Below are 19,251 nucleotides of genomic sequence, written 5' to 3'. Positions count from 1 at the left end.
GAGCTCCTTGGTCTTCATGGTGCCGCTTGCTTGGTGGTGCCCCTTGCTTAGTGGTGTTGCAGACTCTGGGGCCTTTCAGAACAGGTGTATATATACTGAGATCATGTGACAGATCATGTGACACTTAGATTGCACACAGGTGGACTTTATTTAACTAATTATGTGACTTCTGAAGGTAATTGGTTGCACCAGATCTTATTTAGGGGCTTCATAGCAAAGGGGGTGAATACATATGCACACACCACCGTTATTAATTTTTTAGAATTTTTTGAAACAAGTTATTTTTTTCATTTCACTTCACCAATTTTGACTATTTTGTGTATGTCCATTACATGAAATCCAAATAAAAATCCATTTAAATTACAGGTTGTAATGCAACAAAATAGGAAAAATGCCAAGGGGGATGAATACTTTTGTGAGGCACTGTATATATATTTTGCCACAGGCCATGGAGTGTTACAAAGTCAAAGCACCAATTGGAGAAAAAAAGTCACCTGTTCTCAACAGCAGTATTCTTTTAGCCATTTAGCCAAGGTTAATCACCCGAGATAACACGTCACACTGCTGCCTTGAGTGTTCAACAAGCATGTCACACACACACACACACACACACACACACACACACACACACACACACACACACACACACACACACACACACACACACACACACACACTAGGTGAGTGATGCTGAGTGTTCTTGGAGTCCATCCAAGAGCAGACAAGGAGGCACAGATGAGGAAACAGTCTCAGGGCCTTTCTGATCAATATTTCATCTGACAAGCCCTGAACAGGGTGGGGTGAACTAGGTGGGGTGATGGGGGTGAAAGGGATGATTCGGACAAACAAGGACTGACCAGGTTAAAAAACTCAGTATCCCCTTCATACTACTTCACAACCTTCATCACTTCTAAGAGTCTTTCCCAACACCAGATTATTCCTAGTTACAGCAATATACACTGCAAAAATAAATAAAGGGAACACTTAAACAACACATCCTAGATCTGAATGAATGAAATAATCTTATTAAATACCTTTTTCTTTACATAGTTGAATGTGCTGACAACAAAATCACACAAAAATGATCAATGGAAATCAAATTTATCAACCCATGGAGGTCTGGATTTGGAGTCATCCTCAAAATTAAAGTGGAAAACCACACTACAGGCTGATCCAACTTTGATGTAATGTCCTTAAAACAAGTCAAAATGAGGCTCAGTAGTGTGTGTAGCCTCCACGTGCCTGTATGACCTCCCTACAACGCCTGGGCATGCTCCTGATGAGGTGGCGGATGGTCTCCTGAGGGATCTCCTCCCAGACCTGGACTAAAGCATCCGCCAACTCCTGGACAGTCTGTGGTGCAATGTGGCGTTGGTGGATGGAGCGAGACATGATGTCCCAGATGTGCTCAATTGGATTCAGGTCTGGGGAACGGGCGGGCCAGTCCATAGCATCAATGCCTTCTTCTTGCAGGAACTGCTGACACACTCCAGCCACATGAGGTCTAGCATTGTCTTGCATTAGGAGGAACCCAGGGCCAACCGCACCAGCATATGGTCTCACAAGGGGTCTGAGGATCTCATCTCGGTACCTAATGGCAGTCAGGCTACCTCTGGCGAGCACATGGAGGGCTGTGCGGCCCCCCAAAGAAATGCCACCCCACACCATGACTGACCCACCGCCAAACCGGTCATGCTGGAGGATGTTGCAGGCAGCAGATCGTTCTCCACGGCGTCTCCAGACACTGTCACGTCTGTCACATGTGCTCAGTGTGAACCTGCTTTCATCTGTGAAGAGCACAGTGCGCCAGTGGCGAATTTGCCAATCTTGGTGTTCTCTGGCAAATGCCAAACGTCCTGCACAGTGTTGGGCTGTAAGCACAACCCCCACCTGTGGACGTCGGGCCCTCATACCACCCTCATGGAGTCTATTTCTGACCATTTGAGCAGACACATGCACATTTGTGGCCTGCTGGAGGTCATTTTGCAGGGCTCTGGCAGTGCTCCTCCTGCTCCTCCTTGCACAAAGGCGGAGGTAGCGGTCCTGCTGCTGGGTTGTTGCCCTCCTACGGCCTCCTCCACATCTCCTGATGTACTGGCCTGTCTCCTGGTAGCGCCTCCATGCTCTGGACACTACGCTGACAGACACAGCAAACCTTCTTGCCACAGCTCGCATTGATGTGCCATCCTGGATGAGCTGCACTACCTGAGCCACTTGTGTGGGTTGTAGAGTGAAAGCACCACCAGCATTCAAAAGTGACCAAAACATCAGCCAGGAAGCATAGGAACTGAGAAGTGGTCTGTGGTCACCACCTGCAGAACCAGTCCTTTATTGGGGGGTGTCTTGCTAATTGCCTATAATTTCCACCTGTTGTCTATTCAATTTGCACAACAGCATGTGAAATTTATTGTCAATCAGTGTTGCTTCCTAAGTGGACAGTTTGATTCCACAGAAGTGTGATTGACTTGGAGTTACATTGTGTTGTTTAAGTGTTCCCTTTATTTTTTTGAGCAGTGTATATACTGTAAACTGACTGATTGGCTGGCTGGCTGACTATAGCACTGACTGACAGCCTATAGGACTGACTGACCTACTGGCTGACTATAGGACTGACTGGCTGACTGGCTGACTGGCTGACTATAGGACTGACTGACTGACTGGCTGACTATAGGACTGACTGACTAGTTGGCTGACTAGCTGGCTGACTATAGGACTGACTGACTGACTGACTGGCAGACTGACTGACTAGTTGGCTGACTAGCTGGCTGACTATAGGACTGACTGACTGGCTGACTGACTGACTGACTGGCTGACTATAGGACTGACTGACTGACTGACTGACTGGCTGACTGACTGACTGACTGGCTGACTATAGGACTGACTGGCTGACTATAAGACTGACTGGCTGACTATAGGACTGACTGACTGGATGACTGGCTGACTGACTGGATGACTGGCTGACTATAGGACTGACTGACTGACTGGATGACTGACTGACTGACTGGCTGGCCAAGTGAAAGATAGAGACAACACTATCACACTAATTTGGATCCAGTCAGTCAGTGGGCATTTTCTTCTATAGAAGTGTCACTTAGCAGTGAGGAAGCTTCCATGTCTAACTCTCCTTTTATCCAGGCCAGGTCCTGGGTCGAGACATTTCTAACCCTCACCTCTCCTCTCTCTGTCTCTGTCTGGTTCAGTGTTAATTTTGTCAACAAAAATAGTGACTCAAATATTCGTCAAACAGCTATTTTTCCTAAGATTTTGTACACTCAGTGTATAACTGACTAAATAGACCCAGAAAAAAATTGAATTAAACTAAAATTATTTTTCATTTAAGTTGACTTAAACGAGACGGGACAAAATTATCTCTGTGACTAAAATCTGACTACTAAGAGGACAATAGTTTTTGGAGCGATTGAGAGCTTTTCAGTAATAACCACAATGAATATTAGCAGCATAGATGCGCAGCGCAGTTCTGTTCAACAGTGGGAAGGACGTGCCACACCCGGCACACACAGTCTACATCAGCTTTACACTCGTAGGAATTGGCCTATATGGATAAGGCCAAATTGAAATGCTTCTTTCAGAAGAAATATGAAAAGCATATGCATAAGCACGGTAGCAATCGAAAGGGAACAGTTTGGAGATTATGGGGAAATTATTAGACCAACGTTGAGTACACAACAGTTCACCTACAAGACTGAATCCAAACATTACACTGTTGATTTTATGTGTATTTTACATTTACTGTACTTTGCCACATTTGTTGATAACGAAATCTGAAAATACCCTGGATACTGTACATTCAGTAACACGATAAGAATATCCCTGGGAAATGTGGGGTATATACACATACAGCATTTCCCTCAGTCAGTCAACAAAAAAATTGCAAAAGTTGCTCAATTAACGGGAGGGATGGGGGCAACTTCTGGTCACGTGCGGTGCTCAAGTGCTCAGAGCCTGAGTTCTGACATCATGTATAGCATGCTACTGCACAGCCACTGCTTTCCAATTTAGGTACTTATCAGTGCCCAAATCTGCCATTTGTAAAGGCCTACATCTGCAGAGATATTATCAGCCCAGTGGCCCCAAGCCTCAGCTGCCCAGTATCACAGTAAGCAGGACAAAACCTGGCTATCACACACTTCTATAATATAAACCCTTCCACTCCTCAACCTCCCACACCTAGCTCCACCATGTTAACATGTATTGTCCTGTCTTGTACTGTATTGTACTGTATTGTACTGCGATAAAATACATCCCTGCCTGCCTGCCTCCTGCCTTGCCTCCCTCACTCCCCTCGTCAGCAACTTGTGGATAATTACTTGGACACACAGGATGACAAAGTGTGCTTTGAGACATCAGCACCAGGCTAGGGTACGCTTGGCCTGCACAACCCACCAGTTTGTTCAAGCAAACACTGGGATGCTTGAGAAATGGTGAGGCTTTCCATGAAACAGGGGGCTCACACACAAACACTGTGGCAGCAGAAAGTTCCGGCAAACACACTGCCACTGCTGTGTGTGTGTGTTTGTTTGTTTACTCCAGCCATAGGGAAAACTGGACCCGTGTGCTCGCTGGGGACAGGCGGTACGTGTCATGCGTAGATGACATCATCGGCGGAACGTTGTGCAGGGCAGGGCAGTTCCACAGATTGCAGTAAGGGAATCTGACATATTAGCCCACTTCAGACAACAACGGTCACTTTAACTCTTATCCTTTCACACCATTACTTAATACGATCCTTATAAACAAAATTATTCACATAAAATATATTTGAAAAAGAAAGATAGACCATACCTTTCTTTGTATGTATATGATAGAGGACTGATAGAACTTGCCAGTTCTAATGTGTGCTGGGCTTTTTCCAGACCCTGTTCTGTTATAGTACTTTGGTCTCATAAAGGAGAACTAACTGTAAGTCGCTCTGGATAAGAGCGTCTGCTAAATGACTAAAATGTTAAAATGTAAATGTAACTTAAAGGCCTGTTTGGCATCAATATTTGTTGTAGGGGAATGCACCCAAACCAACAAACATGTCCCAATATAACACAAAAATGAGCTGGACTAATATCAGTACAGAACACACACATACTCAATATCAGCTATATCATGTAATGACACAACATTGCCTTTTGCCATGAGAGAAACGTCCAGTTAGCCTGGTTCTGTTCTATACATGTTCTCTCCCTTTGTGTCCCCAGTTTCACCCAAACTGTAATCTCTTCTCTGTCCAATAAACATTGTCTTCTTCCATCAGCTGCTCTAATGAGATGGCCTCCATTATCACAATGGCTCCTCTTCTCTCTCCTCTCTGAGAAAAAGTCATTAATTTATCAATCAAGCCCTTGAGAATGTGAGGCTCAGAGGCCCCTTCCCCGTCTCTGGCAGGCAGAGCAGAGCGTTTATCCAGACAGCCAGCCGGCCGGATAGGAGGAGAAGAATCCCATCATCAAATCCAATCCCTAATATTAATTAGAGTCACAGAAAGGAAGACATATTGAGTCTATAGCTTCCCATAGTGGAACCAGACAAAAGAGGAGAGCCACACAGATGGGACATGTTGGCTGTGTCTGATATAACTATTTCCTAATTCCTGGCCAAAAGCACTGCACTATATAGGGAATAGGGTGTCATTTCGACAGCTATTGAGTCCATAGTGTCTCATTGTGGAACCAGACAAAAGAGGAGATGAGTCACTGGCTGGCTGCAGCAGGATTGTTTGGCCCAGTCTTCTGTAGGAGCTAAGAAATAGGAAGGACCCCAGAAAACAGTTGCCCAAGCTGTCCCTGTTCAGATCCTATAGTTAGAGAGGGGACTTGCTGAATTTACTGAGCGTGCTTGTGTGTGTCAAATTTGGGTTTTCGGGTTAAGGTTAGGGTAAGGGTACGGGTTAGGGTTAGGTTTAGGGTTAGGGGTTAGGGAAAATAGGATTTTGAATAGGACTGAATTGTGTGTCCCAACAAGGTTAGTTGTACAAGACTGTGTGTTTGTGTGTGTGTGTGTGTGTGTGTGTGTGTGTGTGCCCATGTGTGTGCCCGTGCGCGTGTGTATATGCATATCTCTGTGTGTTACCTCTGCAGTGTGGCCCCTCGTCCCAGCCATCAGTGCAGTCGGGGCTCCCATCACACAGTCTGCTCATGTGGATACACATGTCTGTCCCCAGACACTCAAACTCATTGGCCGGACACCGGGACACTCTGTGTGGGCCTGCAACACAACAAACACAGAGCAGACAAACAGCAGACACACAGCAGACACACAGCAGACACACACTTTACAGTCAGAGATCAAGTGATACCGCCGAAACTAGTAACTGTTGTATATCGCACACCTGCAAACTTGATTGCACTATTTCTTTCCTTTTTTTTAGCTTTAATATTTCAGATAGATTGTAGTTTCCATCAATGTAATTGTCTGCATCATTTCCAATCCCCCATATATTTTTTTGTAAATATATATATTATATATACACTACCAGTCAAAAGTTTGGACACACCTACTCATTCAAGGGTTTTTCATTATTTTTAACATTGTAGAATAATAGTGAAGAAAATTTAAGGCAAATAGAAATCACAACTGGATGGTGTTCAGAGATAGATGGGAGGGGTTGAGTGGAGCTGAAATATGGGACAAAAAACAAACAAGAGATAACTGTTGTGTTGTTGTCAATTAGTTTATTCAAATTAGGGGAGGGATGGTATGGTTAGGGGAAAATAATAAAGGAAAATATATAAAAATATATACAGTGGGGGAAAAAAGTATTTAGTCAGCCACCAATTGTGCAAGTTCTCCCACTTAAAAAGATGAGAGAGGCCTGTAATTTTCATCATAGGTACACGTCAACTATGACAGACAAAATGAGAATTTTTTTTCCAGAAAATCACATTGGAGGATTTTTTATGAATTTATTTGCAAATTATGGTGGAAAATAAGTATTTGGTCAATAACAAAAGTTTCTCAATACTTTGTTATATACCCTTTGTTGGCAATGACACAGGTCAAACGTTTTCTGTAAGTCTTCACAAGGTTTTCACACACTGTTGCTGGTATTTTGGCCCATTCCTCCATGCAGATCTCCTCTAGAGCAGTGATGTTTTGGGGCTGTCGCTGGGCAACACGGACTTTCAACTCCCTCCAAAGATTTTCTATGGGGTTGAGATCTGGAGACTGGCTAGGCCACTCCAGGACCTTGAAATGCTTTTTACGAAGCCACTCCTTCGTTGCCCGGGCGGTGTGTTTGGGATCATTGTCATGCTGAAAGACCCAGCCACGTTTCATCTTCAATGCCCTTGCTGATGGAAGGAGGTTTTCACTCAAAATCTCACGATACATGGCCCCATTCATTCTTTCTTTTACACGGATCAGTCATCCTGGTCCCTTTGCAGAAAAACAGCCCCAAAGCATGATGTTTCCACCCCCATGCTTCACAGTAGATATGGTGTTCTTTGGATGCAACTCAGCATTCTTTGTCCTCCAAACACGACGAGTTGAGTTTTTACCAAAAAGTTATATTTTGGTTTCATCTGACCATATGACATTCTCCCAATCCTCTTCTGGATCATCCAAATGCACTCTAGCAAACTTCAGACGGGCCTGGACATGTACTGGCTTAAGCAGGGGGACACGTCTGGCACTGCAGGATTTGAGTCCCTGGCGGCGTAGTGTGTTACTGATGGTAGGCTTTGTTACTTTGGTCCCAGCTCTCTGCAGGTCATTCACTAGGTCCCCCCGTGTGGTTCTGGGATTTTTGCTCACCGTTCTTGTGATCATTTTGACCCCACGGGGTGAGATCTTGCGTGGAGCCCCAGATCGAGGGAGATTATCAGTGGTCTTTTATGTCTTCCATTTCCTAATAATTGCTCCCACAGTTGATTTCTTCAAACCAAGCTGCTTACCTATTGCAGATTCAGTCTTCCCAGCCTGGTGCAGGTCTACAATTTTGTTTCTGGTGCCCTTTGACAGCTCTTTGGTCTTGGCCATAGTGGAGTTTGGAGTGTGACTGTTTGAGGTTGTGGACAGGTGTCTTTTATACTGATAACAAGTTCAAACAGGTGCCATTAATACAGGTAACGAGTGGAGGACAGAGGAGCCTCTTAAAGAAGAAGTTACAGGTCTGTGAGAGCCAGAAATCTTGCTTGTTTGTAGGTGACCAAATACTTATTTTCCACCATAATTTGCAAATAAATTCATTAAAAATCCCACAATGTGATTTTCTGGATTTTTTTTCTCTCAATATGTCTGTCATAGTTGACGTGTACCTATGATGAAAATTACAGGCCTCTCTCATATTTTTAAGTGGGATTACTTGCACAATTGGTGGCTGACTAAATACTTTTTTTCCCCACTGTATACAGTGAGAGAAAAAAGTATTTGATCCCCTGCTGATTTTGTACGTTTGCCCACTGACAAAGAAATGATCAGTCTATAATTTTAATGGTAGGTTTATTTGAACAGTGAGAGACAGAATAACAACAAAAGAGTCCAGAAAAACGCATGTCAAAAATGTTATAAATTGATTTGCATTTTAATGAGGGAAATATCAGAAAGATTTCTGGCTCCCAGGTGTCTTTTATACAGGTAACGAGCTGAGATTAGGAGCACACTCTTAAAGGGAGTGCTCCTAATCTCAGCTTGTTACCTGTATAAAAGACACCTGTACACAGAAGCAATCAAACAATCAGATTCCAAACTCTCCACCATGGCCAAGACCAAAGAGCTCTCCAAGGATGTCAGGGACAAGATTGTAGACCTACACACGGCTGGAATGGGCTACAAGACCATCGCCAAGCAGCTTGGTGAGAAGGTGACAACAGTTGGTGCGATTATTCGCAAATGGAAGAAACACAAAAGAACAGTCAATCTCCCTTGGCCTGGGGCTCCATGCAAGATCTCACCTCGTGGTGTTGCAATGATCATGAGAACGGTGAGGAATCAGCCCAGAACTAAACGGGAGGATCTTGTCAATGATCTCAAGGCAGCTGGGACCATGGTCACCAAACAATTGGTAACACACTACGCCGTGAAGGACTGAAATCCTGCAGCGCCCACAAGGTCCCCCTGCTCAGAAAGCACGTATACATGCCCGTCTGAAGTTTGCCAATGAACATCTGAATGATTCAGAGGAGAACTGGGTGAAAGTGTTGTGGTCAGATGAGACCAAAATGGAGCTCTTTGGCATCAACTCAACTCACCGTGTTTGGAGGAGGAGGAATGCTGCCTATGACCCCAAGAACACCATCCCCACCGTCAAACATGGAGGTGGAAACATTATGCTTTGGGGGTGTTTTTCTGCTAAGGTGACAGGACAACTCAAAGGGACGATGGACGGGGTCATGTACGTCATATCTCTGCCGTCCGACTCATCCCAAACCATCTCAATTGGGTTGAGGTCGGGGGATTGTGGAGGCCAGGTCATCTGATGCAGCACTCCATCACTCTCCTTCTTGGTAAAATAGCCCTTACACAGCCTGCAGGTGTGTTGGGTCATTGTCCTGTTAAAAAATAAATGATAGTTCCATTAAGCCCAAACCAGATGGGATGGCGTATCGCTGCAGAATGCTGTGGTAACCATGCTGGTTAAGTGTGAATTCTAAATAAATCACAGACAGTGTCACCAGCAAAGCACCCCCACACCATAACACCTCCTCCTCCATGCTTTACGGTGGGAACTACACAAACGGAGATCATCCGTTCACCCACACTGCGTCTCACAAAGACACGGCGGTTGGAACCAAAAATCTCCAATTTGGACTCCAGACCAAAGGACAAATCTCCTCCGGTCTAATGTCCATTGCTCGTGTTTCTTGGCCCAAGCAGGTCTCTTCTTCTTATTGGGGTCCTTTAGTAGTGGTTTCTTTGCAGCAATTCAACCATGCAGGCCTGATTCACACAGTCCCCTCTACATAGTTGATGTTGAGATGTGTCTGTTACTTGAACTCTGTGAAGGATTTATTTGGGCTGCAATTTCTGAGGCTGGTAACTCTAATGAACTTATCCTCTGCAGCAGAGGTAACTCTGGGTCTTCCATTCCTGTGGCGGTCCTCATGAGAGCCAGTTTCATCATAGCGCTTGATGGTTTTTGCGACTGCACTTGAAGAAACTTTCAAAGTTCTTGAAATGTTCCATATTGACTGACCTTCATGTCTTAAAGTAATGATGGACTTTCGTTTCTCTTTGCTTATTTGAGCTGTTCTTGCCATAATATGGACTTGGTATTTTCTGTATACCCCCTCTACCTTGTCACAACACAACTGATTGGCTCAAATGCATTAAGAAGGAAATAAATTCCACAAATTATCTTTTAAGAAAGCACACCTGTTAATTGAAATGCATTCCATGTGACTACCTCATGAAGCTGGTTGCGAGAATGCCAAGAGTGTGCAAAGCTGTCATCAAGGCAAAGGGTGGCTATTTGAAGAATCTCAAATATAAAATATATTTTGATTTGTTTAACACTTTTTTGATTACTACATGATTCCATATGTGTTATTTCATAGTTTTGATGTCTTCACTATTATTCTACAATGTAAAAAATAAAGAAAAAACCTTGAATGAGTGGGTGTGTCCAAACTTTGGACTGGTAGTGTATATATATTTTTAAAGATATATTTTCCTTTATTATTTTCCCCTAACCATACCATCCCTCCCCTCATTTGAGTAAACTAATTGACAACAACACAACAGTTATCTTTTGTTTGTTTTTTGTCCCATATTTCAGCTCCACTCAACCCCTCCCATCTATCTCTGAACAACATCCAGTTGTGATTTCTATTTGCCATATATTTTTCAACTGTGCTGTGATGTTCCACAAAAGTTCTGAACCTTTCTATTCTCATAGATTCTACATATTGTAAATTAAAGATAAACATTTTTGCTAAGAGTATTACTATTTATTGATCGATTGACTTTGACTTTTTAAATCACCCAGCAGTGCTATTTGCAGAGTTAGCTCCAGGTAAATGTTGCAATTCTTCAGCTATTCCTGAACCTGCGACCAAAAACATGCTACACATGGACAGTTCCAAAACAAATGATCTAATGCTTCAGTCTCTTCGCAACAAAATCTGCAGAGCTGGGATGGTTGTATCCCCCATATATATAACATTCTATTGGTTGCAAGAATTTTGTATAATAATTTAAATGAATCCAGCGTTGTTTTGTGTATCAGTTTCTAAACCATATGCTATGGAATCTGTACATCAAAAATCTCTTCCCAACTATTTTGCAATCTATACGGCACAGCTGTCAATTTTTTCATCCTTAAATGAAACGGGTATACTTTTCATTTATCACAATTTTCTTTAGCCAATTTTGGTCTTTAATGCAGGGGCCGACAGACAAATTCCTTACTTTCTCCCCCTTCCACTTGCCTCTTCCATTTTTGCGGTAATGATGCAATTAGTTGGTTGTAATTTTGAGTAATTTTGTTAGCTGCATGTGTGACAAAACTCCATCAGTCCTATTTATGATATCATTTACGAAGATTATACCTTTTTTAAACATTTTGTCGAAGAAAAAATTGTTTTTTATCAATGAGTATATTTGAGTTTAACCATAATATTTAATAATAATAATATGCCATTTAGCAGAAGCTTTTATCCAAAGCAACTTACAGTCATGGGTGCATACATTATTTTTTTGTGTATGGATGGTCCCGGGGATCGAACCCACTACCTTGGCGTTACAAGCGCCGTGCTCTACCAGCTGAGCTACAGAGGACCATTTTTGTTGTAATTTTTGTTCTGTCTTTTCTGGTGGATTAAACTGAAATTGCAACCAGCTTGTTTTACAAATAGCAACATTTTGGAGATCATTTCATTTTCAAATAATCAAAAGTGAGAGGTTGTAATCTGAATAAACGGAAAAAGGCCATTCTTGGGATGAGACATTCTTACTAATCTGCTGCAAGTTCCCGGACATTTCTGGGGGGAATGGCCCTAGCCCTCACACTCCGATTCAACAGGTCCCAGACATGTTCAATGGAATTGAGATCCGGGCTCTTCACTGGCCATGGCAGAACACTGACATTCCTGTCTTGCAGGAAATCACGCACAGAACGAGCAGTATGGCTGGTGGCATTGTCATGCTGGAGGGTCATGTCAGGATGAGCCTGCAGGAAGGGTACCACATGAGGGAGGAGGATGTCTTCCCTGTAACGCACAGCGTTGAGATTGCCTGCACACTGCCCCAGACCATGACGGACCCTCCACCTCCAAATCGATCCAGCTCCAGAGTACAGGCCTTGGTGTAACGCTCATTCCTTCGACGATAAACGCGAATCCGACCATCACCCCTGGTGAGACAAAACCGCGACTCGTCAGTGAAGAGCACTTTAAAACGTTTTTTATCAATGAGTATATTTGAGTTTAACCATAATATTTGTTGTAATATTTGTTCTCTCTTTTCTGGTGGATTAAACTGAAATTGCAACCAACTTTCGATGGCTTGTTTTACAAATAGCGACATTTTGGAGATAATTTCATTTTCAAATAATCAAAAGTGAGAGGTTGTAATCTGAATAAACGGAAAAAGGCCATTCTTGGGATGAGACATTCTTACTAATCTGTTGGAAAACCAGTTTGGATTTAAGTATAACTTTTGTATGACTGAAGCCTTTAGTGAGAGGTCTAATGCTTTCATATTTAATCATTTCTGCCCTCCGAATTCATATTCATTATATAAATAGGTCCATTTAATTTTGTCTGGCTCGCCGTTCCAAATAAAATGGAATATATTTTGCTCATATAATTAAAAAAACAAGTCGCTAGGTGTAAGCAAGGCCATAAGAAAATAGGAAAACTGGGATATGACTAAAGAGTTTTTCACAAATAGACAGGTATTTTCCTTTCCATAGCAAGATCTTATCTATTTTTGCTAACTTTCTACTAAAATGTATTGTAGTGAGATCATTTCTTTCTTTCGGGATATGAATACCGAGTATATCCACTTCATCGTCAGACCATTTTATTGGTAAACTACACGGTAATGTAAAAGTTGTATTTTTTTGTAATCCAATATAGCACACTGGTTGCAATCCAGAGAGTTTAGAAAAATTATCTAGATCCTCTATGAGGCTGTGGAGGGATCGAAATTGTGGATTTAAAAGAAAACATGAATCATCAGCGTACAAGACACCTTTGTTTTTAAGCCCTGGATTTCTAGGCCCTTGATATTATTGTTGGATATGTGGCCATAATAAATGGCCATAATAAATAGATATGCCAATAGTGGACAACCTTGTTTTACTCCTCTTGACAGTTTAATACTTTATGAGAAGTAGCCATTATTTACTATTTTATACCTAGGGTTACTATACAGTGGCTTGCGAAAGTATTCACCCACCTTGGCATTTTTCCTATTTTGTTGCCTTACAACCTGGAATTAAAATAGATTTTGGGGGGTTTGTATCATTTGATTTACACAACATGCCTACCACTTTGAAGATGCAACATCTTTTTTATTCTGAAACAAACAAGAAATAAGACAACAAAAAAAGAATCCTTGAGCGTGCATAACAATGGTTTCATTCCAAATTCATTCCTGTAACTAATTATACTCCATACCATTTTAATAGCATAAGGTGTGTGTGTGTGTGTGTCTGCGTGCATGTGGAGAGATAACTGAGATAAGATTAAATTACCTCTATGATGCCCATTACTTCTCCCAATGAGGGATAATTACATCAATCTAATGAACTCCCCCATCACCTAATGGTGATTATAATACATGGAAGGGGAGGGTATCCTCGCTGTCTATAAGGATCGTAATGCCTACAAACAAGAAATAAGACAAAATAACAGAAAACTTGAGCATGCATAACTATACTTTGTAGAGCCACCTTTTGCAGCAATTACAGCTGCAAGTCTCTTGGGGTATGTCCCTTTAAGCTTGGCACATCTAGCCACTGGGATTTTCGCTAATTCTTCAAGGCAAAACTGCTCCAGCTCCTTCAAGTTGGATGGGTTCCGCTGGTGTACAGCAATCTTTAAGTCATACCATAGATTCTCAATTGGATTGGATTGAGGTCTAGGCTTTGACTAGGCCATTCCAAGACATTTACATTTTTCGCCTTAAACCACTCGAGTGTTGCTTTAGCAGTATGCTTAGGGTCATTGTCCTGCTGGAAGGTGAACCTCCGTCCCAGTCTCGAATCTCTGGAAGACTGAAACAGGTTTTCCTCAAAAATGTCCTTGTATTTAGTACCATCCATCATTCCTTCAATTCTGACCAGTTTCCCACTCCCTACCGATGAAAAACATCCCCACAGCATGATGCTGCCACCACCATGCTTCACTGTGGTGATGGTGTTCTCGGGGTGATGAGAGGTGTTGGGTTTGCGCCAGACATAGTGTTTTCCTTGATGGCCAAAAAGCTCAATTTTAGTCTCATCTGACCAGAGTACCTTCTTCCATATGTTTGGGGAGTCTCCCACATGCCTTTTGGCGAACACCAAACGTGTTTGCTTATTTTTTTCTTTAAGCAATGGCTTTTTTCTTGCCACTCTTTCGTAAAGCCCAGCTCTGTGGAGTGTATGGCTTAAAGTGGTCCTATGGACAGATACTCCAATCTCCGCTGTGGAGCTTTGCAGCTCCTTCAGAGTTATCTTTGGTCTCTTTGTTGCCTCTCTGATTAATGCCCTCCTTGCCTGGTCCGTGAGTTTTGGTGGGCGGCCCTCTCTTGGCAGGTTTGTTGTGGTGCCATATTCTTTCCATTTTTTAATAATGGGTTCAATGGTGCTCCGTGGGATGTTCAAAGTGTCTGATATTTTTTTATAACCCAACCCTGATCTGTACTTCTCCACAACTTTGTTCCTGACCTGTTTGGAGAGCTCCTTGGTCTTCATGGTGCCGCTTGCTTGGTGGTGCCCCTTGCTTAGTGGTGTTGCAGACTCTGGGGCCTTTCAGAACAGGTGTATATATACTGAGATCATGTGACATATCATGTGACACTTAGATTGCACACAGGTGGACTTTATTTAACTAATTATGTGACTTCTGAAGGTAATTGGTTGCAACAGGTCTTATTTAGGGGCTTCATAGCAAAGGGGGTGAATACATATACACACACCACTTTTCCGTTATTTATTTTTTAGAGTTTTTTGAAACAAGTCATTGTTTTCATTTCACTCCACCAATTTGGACTATTTTGTGTATGTCCATTAGATGAAATCCAAATAAAAAGCCATTTAAATTACAGGTTGTAATGCAACAAAATAGGATAAACGCCAAGGGGGGTGAATACTTTTGCAAGGCACTGTACATAACTTTAACCCATTGCATAAGAGATTCTCCAAAATTAAAATATTCCAGGCATTTATATATAAATTCCAGTCGTACTTCATCAAAAGCCTTTTCAAAGTCAGCTATGAATACCAGGCCTGGTTTCCCAGATTTTTCATAGTGTTCTATTGTTTCCAGTACTTGTCTTATATTATCTCCAATGTATCGTCCATGTCAAAAATCTGTCTGATTAGGATGAATAATATCCGACAATACCTTTTTAACTCTATTTTTGCATCACAACACTGAAGTATAAGAGGCCTCCAATTTTTTTGATGGACTCAATCTTTATATTTACCACTTGGGTCCTGTTTCAGTAATAATAAAATCTAATCATCTACCATTTTTATAGGAGTGTTTAAAACATGCTAATAACGGTCCTTTGAGTACATCAAAAAAGGTTTGGTATACTTCAACTGGTATGCCATCCAGCCCTGAAGTTTCCCGGACTTAAAGGCTTTAATTGCATCAAGAAGTTCCTCCTCTGTAATTTGGCCTTCACATTAGCCTTTCTGTACAGCTGTTAATTTTACATTATTAATAGGAAAAAGATTCTTACAATTAACTTCGGTTAGTGGAGATGGAGGAGACTGAAACGAAAACATATGCTTAAAGTACTTTGCTTCCTCTTTCAAAATATTGTTTGGTGAATCATGGGTGACTCCGTCATTTGTAACAAGTTTCAATAAATAATTTTTGGTAGCATTTCTTTGTTGAAGATTAAAAAAGAATTTGGTGCACTTTCCACATATTCCATCCAGTTCGCTTTATTTTTATAATATATTACACTTGATCTTTCTTGAATAAGTTCCTCCATTTCTTTTAGTTTTTCCTCTAACGTATTCTGTGTCTCTATGGTATTGCTTTTATTGCTATCTATCTGTACTGTTAGTCCCTCTATTTCCTTTCTTAATATGAATCCTTTTGACTTAAATTGCTTTTGCTTTAAAGATGAGTATTGAATTGCATGGCCTCTAAAGGCACATTTAAAAGTGTCCCATACAATAAGGGGATCTGCTGTACCTATATTATGTCGGAAAAATCAATTATATTATAAGTTATAAATTCTTCTGTCCTGCTTAAAAACAAGTTGTCATCCAATAGGCTTTGATTACATTTCCAATTTCCTCGCCCATGTCGAAATTCTGTAAGAGTAATGTATATGCCAATTATTTGATGGCACGACCGCATTCTGTCCCCTATCAACACTTTTTAACTTTTGGTGCCAGCGAGAATGACATAAGAAAGTAGTCAACACGACTAGCTTGATTGAGACACCGCCATGTATATCTCACTAGGTCAGGATATTTGAGCCTCCATATACAGTGGGGAGAACAAGTATTTGATACACTGCCGATTTTGCAGGTTTTCCTACTTACAAAGCATGTAGAGGTCTGTAATATTTATCATAGGTACACTTCAACTGTGAGAGACGGAATCTAAAACAAAAATCCAGAAAATCACATTGTATGATTTTTAAGTAATTAATTTGCATTTTATTGCATGACATAAGTATTTGATCACCTACCAACCAGTAAGAATTCCGGCTCTCACAGACCTGTTAGTTTTTCTTTAAGAAACCCTCCTGTTCTCCACTCATTACCTGTATTAATTGCACCTGTTTGAACTCATTACCTGTATAAAAGACACCTGTCCACACACTCAATCAAACAGACTACAACCTCTCCACAATGGCCAAGACCAGAGAGCTGTGTAAGGACATCAGGGATACAATTGTAGACCTGCACAAGGCTGGGATGGGCTACAGGACAATAGGCAAGCAGCTTGGTGAGAAGGCAACAACTGTTGGCGCAATTATTAGAAAATAGAAGTTCAAGATGATGGTCAATCACCCTCGGTCTGGGGCTCCATGCAAGATCTCACCTTGTGGGGCATCAATGATCATGAGGAAGGTGAGGGATCAGCCCAGAACTACACGGCAGGACCTGGTCAATGACCTGAAGAGAGCTGGGACCACAGTCTCAAAGAAAACCATTAGTAACACACTACGCCATCATGAATTAAAATCTTGCAGCACACGCAAGGTCCCCCTGCTCAAGCCAGCGCATGTCCAGGCCCGTCTGAAGTTTGCCAATGACCATCTGGATGATCCAGAGGAGGAATGGGAGAAGGTCATGTGGTCTGATGAGACAAAAATAGAGCTTTTTGGTCTAAACTCCACTCGCCGTGTTTGGAGGAAGAAGAAGGATGAGTACAACCCAAGAACACCATCCCAACCGTGAAGCATGGAGGTGGAAACATCATTCTTTGGGGATGCTTTTCTGCAAAGGGGACAGGACGACTGCACCGTATTGAGGGGAGGATGGATGGGGCCATGTATCGCGAGATCTTGGCCAACAACCTCCTTCCCTCAGTAAGAGCATTGAAGATGGGTTGTGGCTGGGTCTTCCAGCATGACAACGACCTGAAACACACAGCCAGGGCAAATAAGGAGTGGCTCCGTAAGAAGCATCTCAAGGTCCTGGAGTGGCCTAGCCAGTCTCCAGACCTGAACCCAATAGAACATCTTTGGAGGGAGCTGATAGTCCGTATTGCCCAGCGACAGCCCCGAAATCTGGAGAAGGTCTGTATGGAGGAGTGGGCCAAAATCCCTGCTGCAGTGTGTGCAAACCTGGTCAAGACCTACAGGAATAGTATGATCTCTGTAATTGCAAACAAAGGTTTCTGTACCAAATATTAAGTTCTGCTTTTCTGATGTATCAAATACTTATGTCATGCAATAAAATGCAAATGAATTACTTAAAAATCACACAATGTGATTTTCTGGATTTTTGGATTTTTCTGCAAAGGGGAAAGGATGACTGCACCGTATTGAGGGGAGGATGGATGGGGCCATTTGATACACCGCCATTTTAGATTCCGTCTCTCACAGTTGAAGTGTACCTATGATAAAAATTACAGACCTCTACATGCTTTGTAAGTAGGAAAACCTGCAAAATCGGCAGTGTATCAAATACTTGTTCTCCCCACTGTATCCACTAGTTCCAATATATCCATGATACTCGTGATTTCCTTAAGTGTATAAGGGTGATAGTTTGTAGTGTGATTTCCTTTACGGTCCATTGAGGTATTTAAAACCGTATAATCTCCCACCATAATAATAGAGTCTTGTATTGCTTGTAGGCTTGATAAATTATTATATAATTTTTCAAAGAAGTGTGGATCATCATTATTTGGACCGTCTAGATAAATGAGCCAAATCCATCTACCTTGCGGATCTGTTTGAACAATTTGCACATTCGAATCAAAAGGATTGTTGATTAATATCATCACCCCTTTTGAGTTTCTTTGTCCATGGGAGAAGAATATTTCACCCCCCGCAGTCCTTTCTCCACACAACTTCTCTTAAAATTGTTGAATGAGTTTCCTGTAAACAATAGATATTATATTCCTTCTCTTTTAGCCAGGTAAATACTAATCGTCTTTTCTTATTATCTGCTATGCCATCAACATCTTTACTTGCTATACTTATTTCACCATTTACCATAATGAGATACAAGTTTCAATTCTATTGATCATAATATATTTTTGTAAACTTACCATTAAAAAGTACCATAATGATTGAGTGTCCATAGCTATACCATGGTATTTTCACTGCTACTGTGTAAACCTCCAATTGTTCTCCACCATTCCACCCGCTAAAACCTCCCCCCATCCCAAGTTGGATTGTCGTCCCAGTGACTGGCAGACCACCCCTGTCCACCTGGATCCTAGGGCCTTTGAGAGATTGGGACCCATCCTTTAATAAGAACACACAGTGCCACCCACAGAACAGAAGCAGATTAACTGCCAAAAGCATTTCCAACGCACTCATCTCGATTGTATTGTATACAAAATCCTGCATATCTTCATTTATTTTCACAATTAACGAATAATATGCGTAATAATGTTGGCAGTTCAACCGAAGGATTGTTACCTATAACCAGGATTGGCATTACAAAAATTA

At 41.9% G+C, this 19,251-nt stretch overlaps 1 pseudogene across 1 annotated transcript in view; it reads right to left on the bottom strand.

The window, feature by feature from the left end:
* The window catches only part of LOC311148154 (low-density lipoprotein receptor-related protein 1-like), a 186,430-nt pseudogene that overhangs the window by 94,176 nt on the left and 73,003 nt on the right, over positions 1-19,251 (bottom strand). Inside the window, exon 3 of the transcript in view lies at positions 6,079-6,213. The product of the transcript in view is annotated as a low-density lipoprotein receptor-related protein 1-like (transcript). The remainder of the gene's footprint in view (positions 1-6,078; positions 6,214-19,251) is intronic.

The sequence above is a fragment of the Coregonus lavaretus genome (assembly GCF_964263955.1).
Source record: "Coregonus lavaretus genome assembly, chromosome: 20".
Lineage (NCBI taxonomy): Eukaryota > Metazoa > Chordata > Actinopteri > Salmoniformes > Salmonidae > Coregonus > Coregonus lavaretus.
Note: the sequence above shows the minus strand (reverse complement) of the source record. Positions and strands in the feature narration are given on the sequence as shown.